Source organism: Sciurus vulgaris (assembly GCF_902686455.1).
Source record: "Sciurus vulgaris genome assembly, chromosome: 6".
Taxonomy (NCBI): Eukaryota; Metazoa; Chordata; class Mammalia; order Rodentia; family Sciuridae; genus Sciurus; species Sciurus vulgaris.
Genome location: NC_136466.1, coordinates 42,434,472 through 42,445,437, shown reverse-complemented (window position 1 = coordinate 42,445,437; position 10,966 = coordinate 42,434,472).

Here is a 10,966-nt window from a genome sequence, read left to right as displayed (position 1 = left end):
CTTTAAAACAGAGACCTTTGTCATATATAGGACTTATATATGACACTTATAAGGTAAGAGGAAAATTACATTATTTTCTGGTTAAGGATTCAGATTTCTGAAGAAACCCAACACAATGAAAGCTCCCCCTTAAGTCTTCTTTTATCATTCTGTAGTCATCATGTTATGGTGAGATCACAATAAATCACCAAGTCAATCTTAAAGCTGGAGACAGAACCATCTTTATTCACCAGCTGGTGGGATGGAGGGGCAGGCTGCAAGTCTACACGATTCGACTCCCTCTAGGGGTGAGACTACACCTTTTATACCATAAGTAAAGCACGTTAGTACATTAGTAGCTGTTGCTATGATTTAAAACTAAAAGCAAACATCATGAGATCTAAAATCATAAACAGAAGGGGAAGTGGGTCAAAATGACCTTAGCTGAGTATAAGTTAAAGAATGGTTACTAACATCTAGGCAATCATTCTCTGACAGGGTACACTGTCCAAGAAAAATGGGAACCAAAAACAGAACAATTTTACATTGTACAAGAATTGCCATTTTGTGTTGCCAAACATGCTATGCTAAGCAACTATAGATGAGTACAGGGGCAGGGTGTTCCAATGGGAGAAGTATTTCCTACATGACATGGAGTCTCAGGGTAAAATGGAGTCTGTTTGGTCATTGCTCATATTGCCTGGGCCATAATAATCACAGCACGGCCAAATGGCAGTACAATCTCACTCTCTGTGTTAGTTTTTTATGCTATTATAACTAATTACCACAGATTGGGGACTATAAACAATACAAATTTATTACCACACAGTTACCAAACACAGACCTCAATGGGTTAAAACCAATGTGTCAGCAGGGCTGCCCTCCCCCGCTGCATGTTCCAAGGGAGAGTTGATGTCCTTGCCTTTAACAGTTTTCAGAGTCCACTTGCATTCCCTGCCTCATGCTTGTTTTCCTCCTTCTCCCAAGCTAGCAATGGTAGGTACTACCTTTTTAGGAAGTAGTTAGCAATGAGCAGTAAAATGTGAATCAATAACATAATGGTCTCAGGGTTTCTTTGAAATTGCCTTTAGTAACACTCAAGTAACTAGTGAACAACAACAAATGTACTAACTCAGAATAAACAGGAGGAAAAAAGGGAGTCAATTAAGAAATATGGCCTGAAAGAAAGATAAACTACACATTGTTGAGCATGTCTGTAATCCCACAGACTCCGGAAGCTGAGGCAGGAAGATTGCAAGTTCAAGGTCAGCCTCAGCAAATTAGCAAGGCCATAAGCAACTTAGTGAGACCCTGTCTCAAAATTTAAAAAAAAATTTAAAAAGGACTGGAGATGTGGTTCGGTGGCTAAACACCCCTGGGTTCAGTCCCTGATACCAAAAATAAATAAATAAAATTTACCTCCTGGCTGGGTCTGCTGAGGTCATTGTAAAGTTAGTATTTATGTCACAGATTTCTCAATGTAGTTCAGAAGAGAAATTTCTTGAATCATTTGAGTGCACTAGGCTGAATTTTGTCTGATCCCTGACCCCAATACCCACATTAACAAAGGGTTGACTTATAAACAAAGCCCTCCTGAATAGGATGACCACCATGACAGGTCCAGAGAGGACCAATTAGGGTCACACCCTCCCCCAACCTGCAGGAGGAGATAAATATCTGATTGGTGAAGACTGCAGAAGGTGGAATCCAGTTCTCCAGACAAACATCAAACAGCTATAAATTTGGAAGCAATGTTCTTTCCCTTGTCACTCTCTACTCAGAGATGATCCACTCTCTCTTCAGAGATCGTTTTGTTTGGGCCTTGCTTTACTTTCACTTATATTAAATTTCTCTTGCTTGGCTTTTCCTGTCTGACCTTAAATTTTTCTTTCATGGAAACACAAGAACTGAGGTTTGCAGTTTCAGCTCCCCACTCTCCTGTGACACTTCTTAAGTCACAACTCTCCTTCTTTCTTAGTTCATCCCCCTGACTCACTCCTGCCTCCTTTTTCACTTCTAGAGACTGAAGGGTTATGAAAAATAATATTCCTATAGGACAGCTCCCCAAGAAAAATGGAGGGATGGTGTGACTTGGAAGGAGGCAGGAAAAGATTGGCCAAACATTAAACTCTCCCAGAGCATTCTTTCTTGATAACAATGGAAAAGGGAAAGGGGTAGATTGCTGGGCTCTAAACCTTGACCTTCCCCCATGGCAAATTAGTCCTAAATGACAGTGGGCAAGATTTGAGTACTCATCCCTCCAGATCTGGTTTTAACCTGTACAACTAGCCCCTGGCGGTCAAAACTGCACCTGCATGGTTTCCAATGACTACATCATCCTCATTGTTCCCTATAAATCCAAAATCCCCTCTGTAACTGATGGCCATTTTCCCCATCTGGAAAATGGGCCCCAATGGTGCCCAAGCCTACGAAGGAATAAACGTTTCTCTGAGTCTGTTGAGGTCTGCTTCCCATCCTTACACACTTAAAGACACACTTGTGATTCACCTAGATAATTCAGGGTTCTCTCCCTGTCTTCAAATTGTTAGGTAGTAGTTGGTAAAGAACAGTGGAATGCAAATCAATAATGTAGCAGGATCACAGGGTTTCTTTAAATTGCCTTTAAGATTAATGACTAATCCAGTAACTTGTAGGATAGCAACAGGTGTACTAACTCTGAGAATAAACAGGTGGAAATAAAGGGAGCCAATTAAGAAACAAGTCAAGAAGAAAAGATGGATGGGGCTAACTTCTGACAGGGCCAACTGGATCATTGTACACTTAGGATTTATGGTCACAGGTTTCTCAATGTATATCAGAAGGGTTATTTCTTTAGTAGCACAGGAACACTTAGATAAAGTTTGCCTGGTCATTTACCTCAGAACCTGTATTAACATAGAATCGACTTGTAGATGAAGTCCCCCCAGATGAGATGGTCACCATGACAATCCTGGAAAGGACCAACTAGGGTCAAAAGTTCCCCTGCCCAATGTGAAGGAGGAGTTAAACGTTTGGTTAGTGAAGACCCAGAAGTGAACCCTGGTTCTCCTGGCAATCATCAAACAAATAAACTTGTAAATAAAGATAACATGGAGATGCTAAGGATTAGAACTTGGGCAATTTGGAGGGCATTATTCTTCCTGTCACACTTTCTCAGGATCCATGCTTTGTATTTCTTTCCTGTGCCTACCCACCTCTTTGCTTCCCTATTTCCAGGCATCAGTAACATAAACGCTTACCATGTTTGAAAATTGGTAGTTTTATCTCTTTATTCATGTTGCCCTGGGTCACTCAATTTAAAAATAGTCCTTATTAATGGGTAAAATATTAGAATGTCTGGGATTTGCTTTAAAATAATCCACCATGAGCTGGCAGATAAAGGTCAGTGGTAGAGTACATGTTTAGCATGTGGAAGGCCCTGGGTTCTATCTCAAGCAACACACACACACACACACACACACACACACACACACACACACACACACATCCACCAGAGGTAAGACTGCAGAGAAAATTGATAAAATAAGGTTGGCAAAAGGGTGGTAATTGTTCAAATTGAGTGTTGAATATACTAACTGTGAATCTTTTGCGGTGCTGGGGATCGAACTCAGGGCCTTGTGCTTGTAAGGCAAGCACTCTACTGACTGATCTATCTACCCAGCCCCTAACTGTGAATCTTATACTCTTTTCTATTTTCAAGTGTTCATAATAAAAAGTTTTGTTAAAAATAATATCTTCTCACTGAGAATTCAATGGATTTTTTTACATTTAAGAGGGAAAATTATAGAAATTCTGAAACTGTACCAAAACATTGGTAAATGTACCAATTCAAAACACATTGAGATAACAATTTACACACAATAAAATGCTGTTGACTTTTTCTACAATTAAACTTTTACTTTTGAGAAAATGATAGATGCATATCCAGTTGTAAGAATGGAGATCTGGTGTACCCTCTACCCAGTTTCCAACAATAACAACACCTTGCAACAGTAGGACAATATCATAACCAGGATTATTAAATCAATATGTCAAGACACAGCACATTTTCTTCACCACAAAGATCCTTCATGTTGTCCTATTAAAGCCAACATTTTCTGTTGGGGTGCAAAATATTTACAATATGTTCCAAATGAAGATTTTTTTCATGACTTTTACTTGCCGTCTCTTAGGAACTATAAGCAGCTGCTTAAAATGACAAACACCTATTTTTCAGAGCCATCAGATATACTGCTTGAATACATTGCCTAATATAATATAATATAATAATATAATTAATGTAATATATTGCCTAATATTGTCAGGAATCATAGATTAGCAACACATTAGCTCAAAAAAAAAAAAAGGGGGGGGGGGAGGATTGAGTGCAGCACACAGAATGATAGTGAAATATCTTAGAACTCCTAAGATGCAAAGGAAAACCCAAGGGCGGTCAGTTACATACCCTTAAAGCTGGAAATCTCCATAATGTGACAAGTACCTCTCCTGGGAGCTGTCTCCTCCATTTTCCTTCTTCCTCTCAGTTAAAGGGTTCATTTAAAAGCTCATGTTTCCCGGCCACTCTCACAGTTCTATGTTGCTACAAGTGGTAACTACATTTGTTCAAGGAAATTTGTTATTGAAAGTCTAACCTAGGGATCCTGCCTGGATCCTGCAAAAGATGGAAAAAGGGAAAGTAACCAAGTCTTTGCTTCTCCCCACCTGTCCAACAAAACAGTTACAATTTAAAGAAACAAAAGTCAGGTGATATACAAATGTAGACTTAGTTAACCTGAAGAGGTGGCAAAATGAGACAAAAGGCAGGAAACACACATATGTATATTTAGTTAGCCAGTACTAGACAGGTCACAGGTTGGGCAGGGAACCATCTCCATTTTCACCTTTCTTGGTGCCCTAGGAAGTAAGGAGAGGTTTGTAGCTCTTCAGCTTCCACTCTCTGCATGAGGAACTTTCTCTTAATTTGTGGGATGGGGGTGGGGTGCAAATTCAGACTGTTTCAATGAAAGCACCTCTGGGAAGCCTCTATAGGAAATTGGCATTGATCAAATTATTCTATGCCCATGCAATAGGTAACAGCCATAAGCAGTTGGAACATGAAGTTAAGGGAATAATTCTATAAAATGGGCACCTGTGTAATCCCCACATGCTTTCTTTTAAGTCATTTACCTGCAGCCCTACCTGGCCTAAGTCAACAGGATGTATTACATTCCTCAGCAAATAACCTGTTACCTGCAGGAGAAATACAGGCCTGAAATACTGATGAGAAGAACACAGCTCACCTGGGAGATGGAGCCTTTTCCTGGATACTTACAAAGACAGATCACAGAACTCAGGGAGATAAGGATTAGTCCTCCCTAACCACAAATTCTATAAGAACAGATTCCAATTAGAACTGGTCAGCATGAGTCAAAGTGACCTATAGTTGTCATGCACAGTAAGGGCTTGAAAGTCTGAAGTGATACTGTCCTCAGTCAAAAAGTCAAGAGGTGGACCTCGGTGGGACTCTCTGAACTTCCCTGGAACCCAATAACACTGGAGGGCAGGAGAGAATTCAACATACCTTTCCTCTGAGAGGATTCACTCTCTCTCTCTTGAAAGTGTCCCCTTTTCCCTTTCCCTATCCCTTCAATAAACTCATGCCTGCTACATGATACTGGAGACACAAACTGTAAAGTAATATGTTCAACTATCCTGAGACTGCCATGTTTGGGGGAAGCACAACTGCATAGAAAGGACTCATAAATGCACTCTGATTGACAGTCCCCCTGAGCTCAGTGTGCAAGACATTTCAGCCCCGGTGCCAGACTGGTGAATGAGATACCCTATGATTCTATTCCCCGGCTATCAGGTCTCCCTCATGAGTCCTCCTAGATGAAATACCAGAGAACATGAAGCAGAGGCAGGCCATCACTTCTTTATTCTGCCCTAATTTCTGACCCAATAGAACCTGTAACCATAATTCAGTCGATATTTTTTACTACTAAGTTTTAAGGCAGTTTGTCAGTCAGCAATAGTAGCCAAAACAGATTTTGATGATAGTGGAAGCCTTCCCAGTCTTACAGTGAAGAAGCTAATGTCCTGAAGGGAAAATACATATCTGTTTATTTCAGTTTGTGCCAAATAATTGTTTGTTTGATTTCTTAAAGGATTAATGCTTAGTCTGTAACATAAGGGGACAGGTTTTATGCAGACTGCATTTGCAGTTTGGTTCTCTGCACAAACAAAACACATGAAAAAATATGTATTTTTTTTTCTATCATGAATAAAACAGTAATCCACATACAGTATTAAAATAGGTTAAATGAGTAGACATTTTTAGACACAAATGTTTCAGTACCTGAAATTAAGGTATTTATATGCTGTAAGACGAGAAATATACAGTTACAATTTATACTATGTATCAGGAACTTCTCTAGACATCTTACATCCTTCTATCCAATCACCTGAGACAGGGGCAAAAGGCAACTAAGTATCAGAGAAAGGGAAATAGCCGGTCCCCATCAACCGGTTGCTAAGGACTCCACAAACAGGAAGGATCAAACTTTCCAACACAAACAATGACCCACTGGATGGCTCTTTTCCTGCCTTTTGGTCTTGTAGGCTTGGGAAGAAAGGAAACCTAAAATCTATAAAGGGGCAAGACACCCCCAGACCCACAGGCCCTGGGCCCCACCCCCACCCGCCTTTAATTAAAAATTTCTTTTTTGCTCTTGCCTTGGCAATTCTCCGATGTTTAATCTTCAACACCCAGAGAACAAGGACCTGATCCTGATTTCCCAGACGAGTATCACAACCATACATTTAACTATTCATCCTTCCTTCCTTCCATCCATCCATCCATGCCTCCGACTGTTTGCTTATCTATTTGTCCATCCATCCACCCACCCAGTCAGTCAAAAAAAAAAAAAAAAAATTAACCAACATTCACAGAAAAACTCCTAGCTGTTAAATTCTGTACCAGGCGCTGGGCGTCCAAAATTAAATAAGATCCAGTACCAGTTCTCACAATAGTTCATAGACTAGGAGAAGCGCTTATAGCATAGGAGTTTTGACATGTGCAGGACTTTGATGTTTATCAGGGTCCCTGCTTCAGTGTGGTTTGTGTCCTTATAGGGAGATCAGGGTGTGGCCCTGGTTCAAGTTGGCTTGTGTCCTTATAAGGAGAGGAGGGCAGGTCCCTACTTTGGTGTGGTTTCTGTCCTTAGGAGGACAACAGGTGGGCCCTTGGTTCACCATGCATTGTGTCCTTCTAAGGAGAGCAGCACAAGCTTTGATTCAATGTGACATTCTTCTTTATATAATTATCTTCCCTCCTACTTAATTGATAATTGTAGTGAATCACTGTAATCCCCTTACCTCTGATTTTGGGTATGCTCCACAAGCATTTCTTTGTGGTTCTCATGGGGGTTCCACTTAACATCCAAAGAGATGCAACTCTGATATGAATCGACAGCAACTTGACTTCAGTAATATACAGATGCTGCTGTACCTCTCAAATCTTTCCCCCTCGGTTACTGATGTTACAGTGTTATATATGGTATTTATTCAATACCATACAATAAAATTAGGTGTTCTGATGCATTATTCTCTTACATCATATAGAAAACAAAAGTAACCCTCGGTTTTTTTTGTTTTGTTTTGTTTATTGTAAACAAATGGGATACATGTTGTTTCTCTGTTTGTACATGGAGTAAAGGACCCCTCGCTTTTATAATTGTCATGGATTGGCTTTACCACAGATCTTTCTTGCTTTCATCAAGATGTGAGTTCCTATCTAATGTCCTTCAGTGCAATCTGAATTGTAGTGGGTAACTGGCCCAGGCCTGGATACAAGATAAACTAAGGACACTGTCTGTCAAAATTAGTGACCCGGAAAGAGAGAGGATTCTCCTCCCCTTCCACTGCCGGCCCCCACCAAGCTGATTTTCAGGCAACCTAATTGGCACCATTCACCCCTTCCTTTTGGATTGTAAAGGACTTTCCCTAGGATCTAACTACTTTCCTTTGCAGTGTAAACACCCCTGTGAAGGCTCTGGGCCCAAGGCCAGAGATTTACCTAAGGCCTTGTGAGAGGAGCCACTCTTAACGCACTCTGCATCTGGAACACACTTCCTGGTTTAAAAACTCTTACACACAATCACAGATCGATTTTTGAAAACTTGTGCAATACCATGTATCATTTTAGACTAGAAAATTCATGACACTAGATAGCCTATAAATATTGTAGAAAATCTGGTGTGGGGTGCTCTTAGTCTGGAGTGCTGATCTCCTCTGGACCTGTTGGCATAAAATAAAGTTTGGTTTCTCCCACTCTTGGAGTGTCACTTCTTGCCTGATTCCCACAACAGGACTCCCCTCCACACAGGGCACATCCAGTGGGGACCAACTCCTGGGCTCTTGTTAATTGCATACTGTGGACTGAGTGTGTGTTTCCCTCCAAAATTCCTGTTGACAGTTCTCCTCATTGTAATAGTATTCAGAGCTGGTTAGGCCAGGAAGCCCCAACCCAGGGATGGGATGTGCACATAAAGAGCTACTCCAGCATGTGCAAGGACCTGGTTCAGTTACCAAAATTGCGCGTGCACACACACACACACACACACACACACACACACACACAAGAACAGTTGTCAAGGTGGGCACAATGATGATTATCTGTGTTTTACTTAGCTTTTCTGTCTCTGTGATCAAAACAGCCAACAAAAACAACTTGGAAAAGGAAAAGCTTTTCTGGGACTAACAGTTCCATAGGTCTCAGTTCCTAGATGGCTAACTCCTTTGCTCTGCCCAAGGTGAGGTAGTCCATCATGGGCAAGGACCCAGTGGAGAAAAGCTGCTCAGTTTAGGGCAGTAAAGTAGAAACCTTTACCATAGATGTGATGAGGTCTTTCAAAGCCACAGAAATATTACAGATTTTCAGAAAAGACCACTGAAGTATCTTACAAATTTTAATTTCTAAACAAGTAAATATTGGTCTCCATAACCCACTAAAGCAAGAAACCATGCAGAGTCCTTTTTATTCATATTATGAAAGTGCAAAAGGTCCTCAGGACCCAAAAGTGAGATACCTGGGGGAAAAGGACAGTCAGAGTAGGTAATGAAATGATTGGTTCAGGAAGATGGGGGCTGATTCAAAAGGAAATACGCTAATACCCGCACAGCTCTTCCTCCTCTTCCAACCTGTTGCCAAGGTTACCTGCCTCCAGAGAATTGTTCTTTCAGCAAGCAGTTGTTAATAATCTCCCCCTGGATGACTCTCTTCCTGCCTTAGGTCACTCCACCTTTTGCTCAGGTAGGCAGGATGGGATGGGAGCAGGAGGGGGCATGAGAAGAAAGGATGGAAGGGGCAGGACACCTCCACTCCCTCAGGCACCAGCTTTGGACCCCCTTCTCTACTGAGGAGTCTCAGTCTCTCCTTCTTCTTACCTTTAAATAAAACTTTTTGCTCTTGCCTTGGTGTTTCTCAGGTGCTCAGTCTTCAACACTAGGGCAATGGGGATCCAGATTCTCTCAAACTCATGTTCCCACTGCTCAGCTCTGTCTGCTACCTATCAGGACAGGAAAAGGGGCAGAGAGATAGACTTTCCTCTTTTTGGAAAAAAAAAAAAAAAACACAAAAAGGCATATTTGAGGGTCTGCCTTCTGGGAATGGTTTAAGAAAGATTCTTCTATCTACATTTTGAAAGCACCCAGAAAGCACTCTGGATATGGGAACTCACACAAGAAACTTTATTAGCAAACAAACAGAGTGTCTGCTTTTAAGGGCAAAAGAGAGAGAAAGAGCAAGAGAGTGAGAGTGTGAGAGATAGTAAGTGAGTGAGAGCGAGAGTAAAAGTGAGAGAAAAGAAGAGCAAATAGCAGGGGAATTACCCTTAAATAGTGAAAACCCATGGGCTAATTGGATCAATGACTGACAAGAAAGTTAACAATCTAGATTACAAAATGGTGTGTGAGGAGGGGGTGGAATCAGGGGAGAAATAGCTGCAGCCTTGTTCCTTACATTCCCTCATTTTTGTTTTTATAAGAAGATCCCTTTTGGGCATATGGGCTAAGGTTCATCTTCAATCACTGCTTCCTGCTGGACATGGGTATAGAACTGATTCAGGGGAAGGAGATGTCATTGCAGTAGGTGGGGGTTGGGGACTGGATAGTTCCCCTAGGGAGTACACTTATAGCCAGGCTCTGATTTATCCTTTATAAGGTCCTGATGGTACTGTATATAATACACACTGGACAGAATTATTAGGAAAAAATCTAATAGTTAGAAAAATAGCAGGCAGGGTGAATGGCAAGAAAGGCAAGAATATAGCTGGCAGTCCAGCCCTCATGGCTGAGTGTAGTTGTCTGGTGCCTCTGTGTTCTAGTCCTCAGCCTCCAGAAAGGGAAGAAGGGTAGAGGGCTTGATGGCCTTCAGCCTGAGGTAGAGAGGTCCCGCTGGGGTGGCTGAGTATTGATTGGAAGAAGACTGAGGGTTAGAAGCTGGAAAAGTGTTTGTGGGTTCAGAGTACAGTTTAATGCAAAAAAAAAAAAAAATGTGTAGCCATCCTGGTAAACCTTGTACCTTGACAGCCGTTGGCAGAGCCTGCCATTTGGGAGATAGAGGGGCTGTGGCCTCCTGAGGAGAAGAGATAAGAACTTGGTCTCCTATTTGAAGAGGTTGAGCCAGGAGGCCAGACAGGGTCTAGCCAAGGAGGAGTCGGTATAACTCCATAGGAATGCCCAGATGTGATTTAGGAGAGGAATGAATATATAAGAAGGATGAGGGGAAGGAAGGGGCATTTTCCCAGAGGGAAGGATGGGATGACCGTACATCAGCTCAAGAGGGGAAATATTGGCAGTTTTCTTTGGGAGCAAGTGAAGACAAAATGAGCAAGAGGCAAGAGCTTAACCCAATCAAGGTGAAGTTCTAAAGAAAATTTGGTTAAAACATTTTTAAGAGTTTGGTTTGTTTGTTCTACCTTACCCGATGACCTTGGGTGAAAGGGAA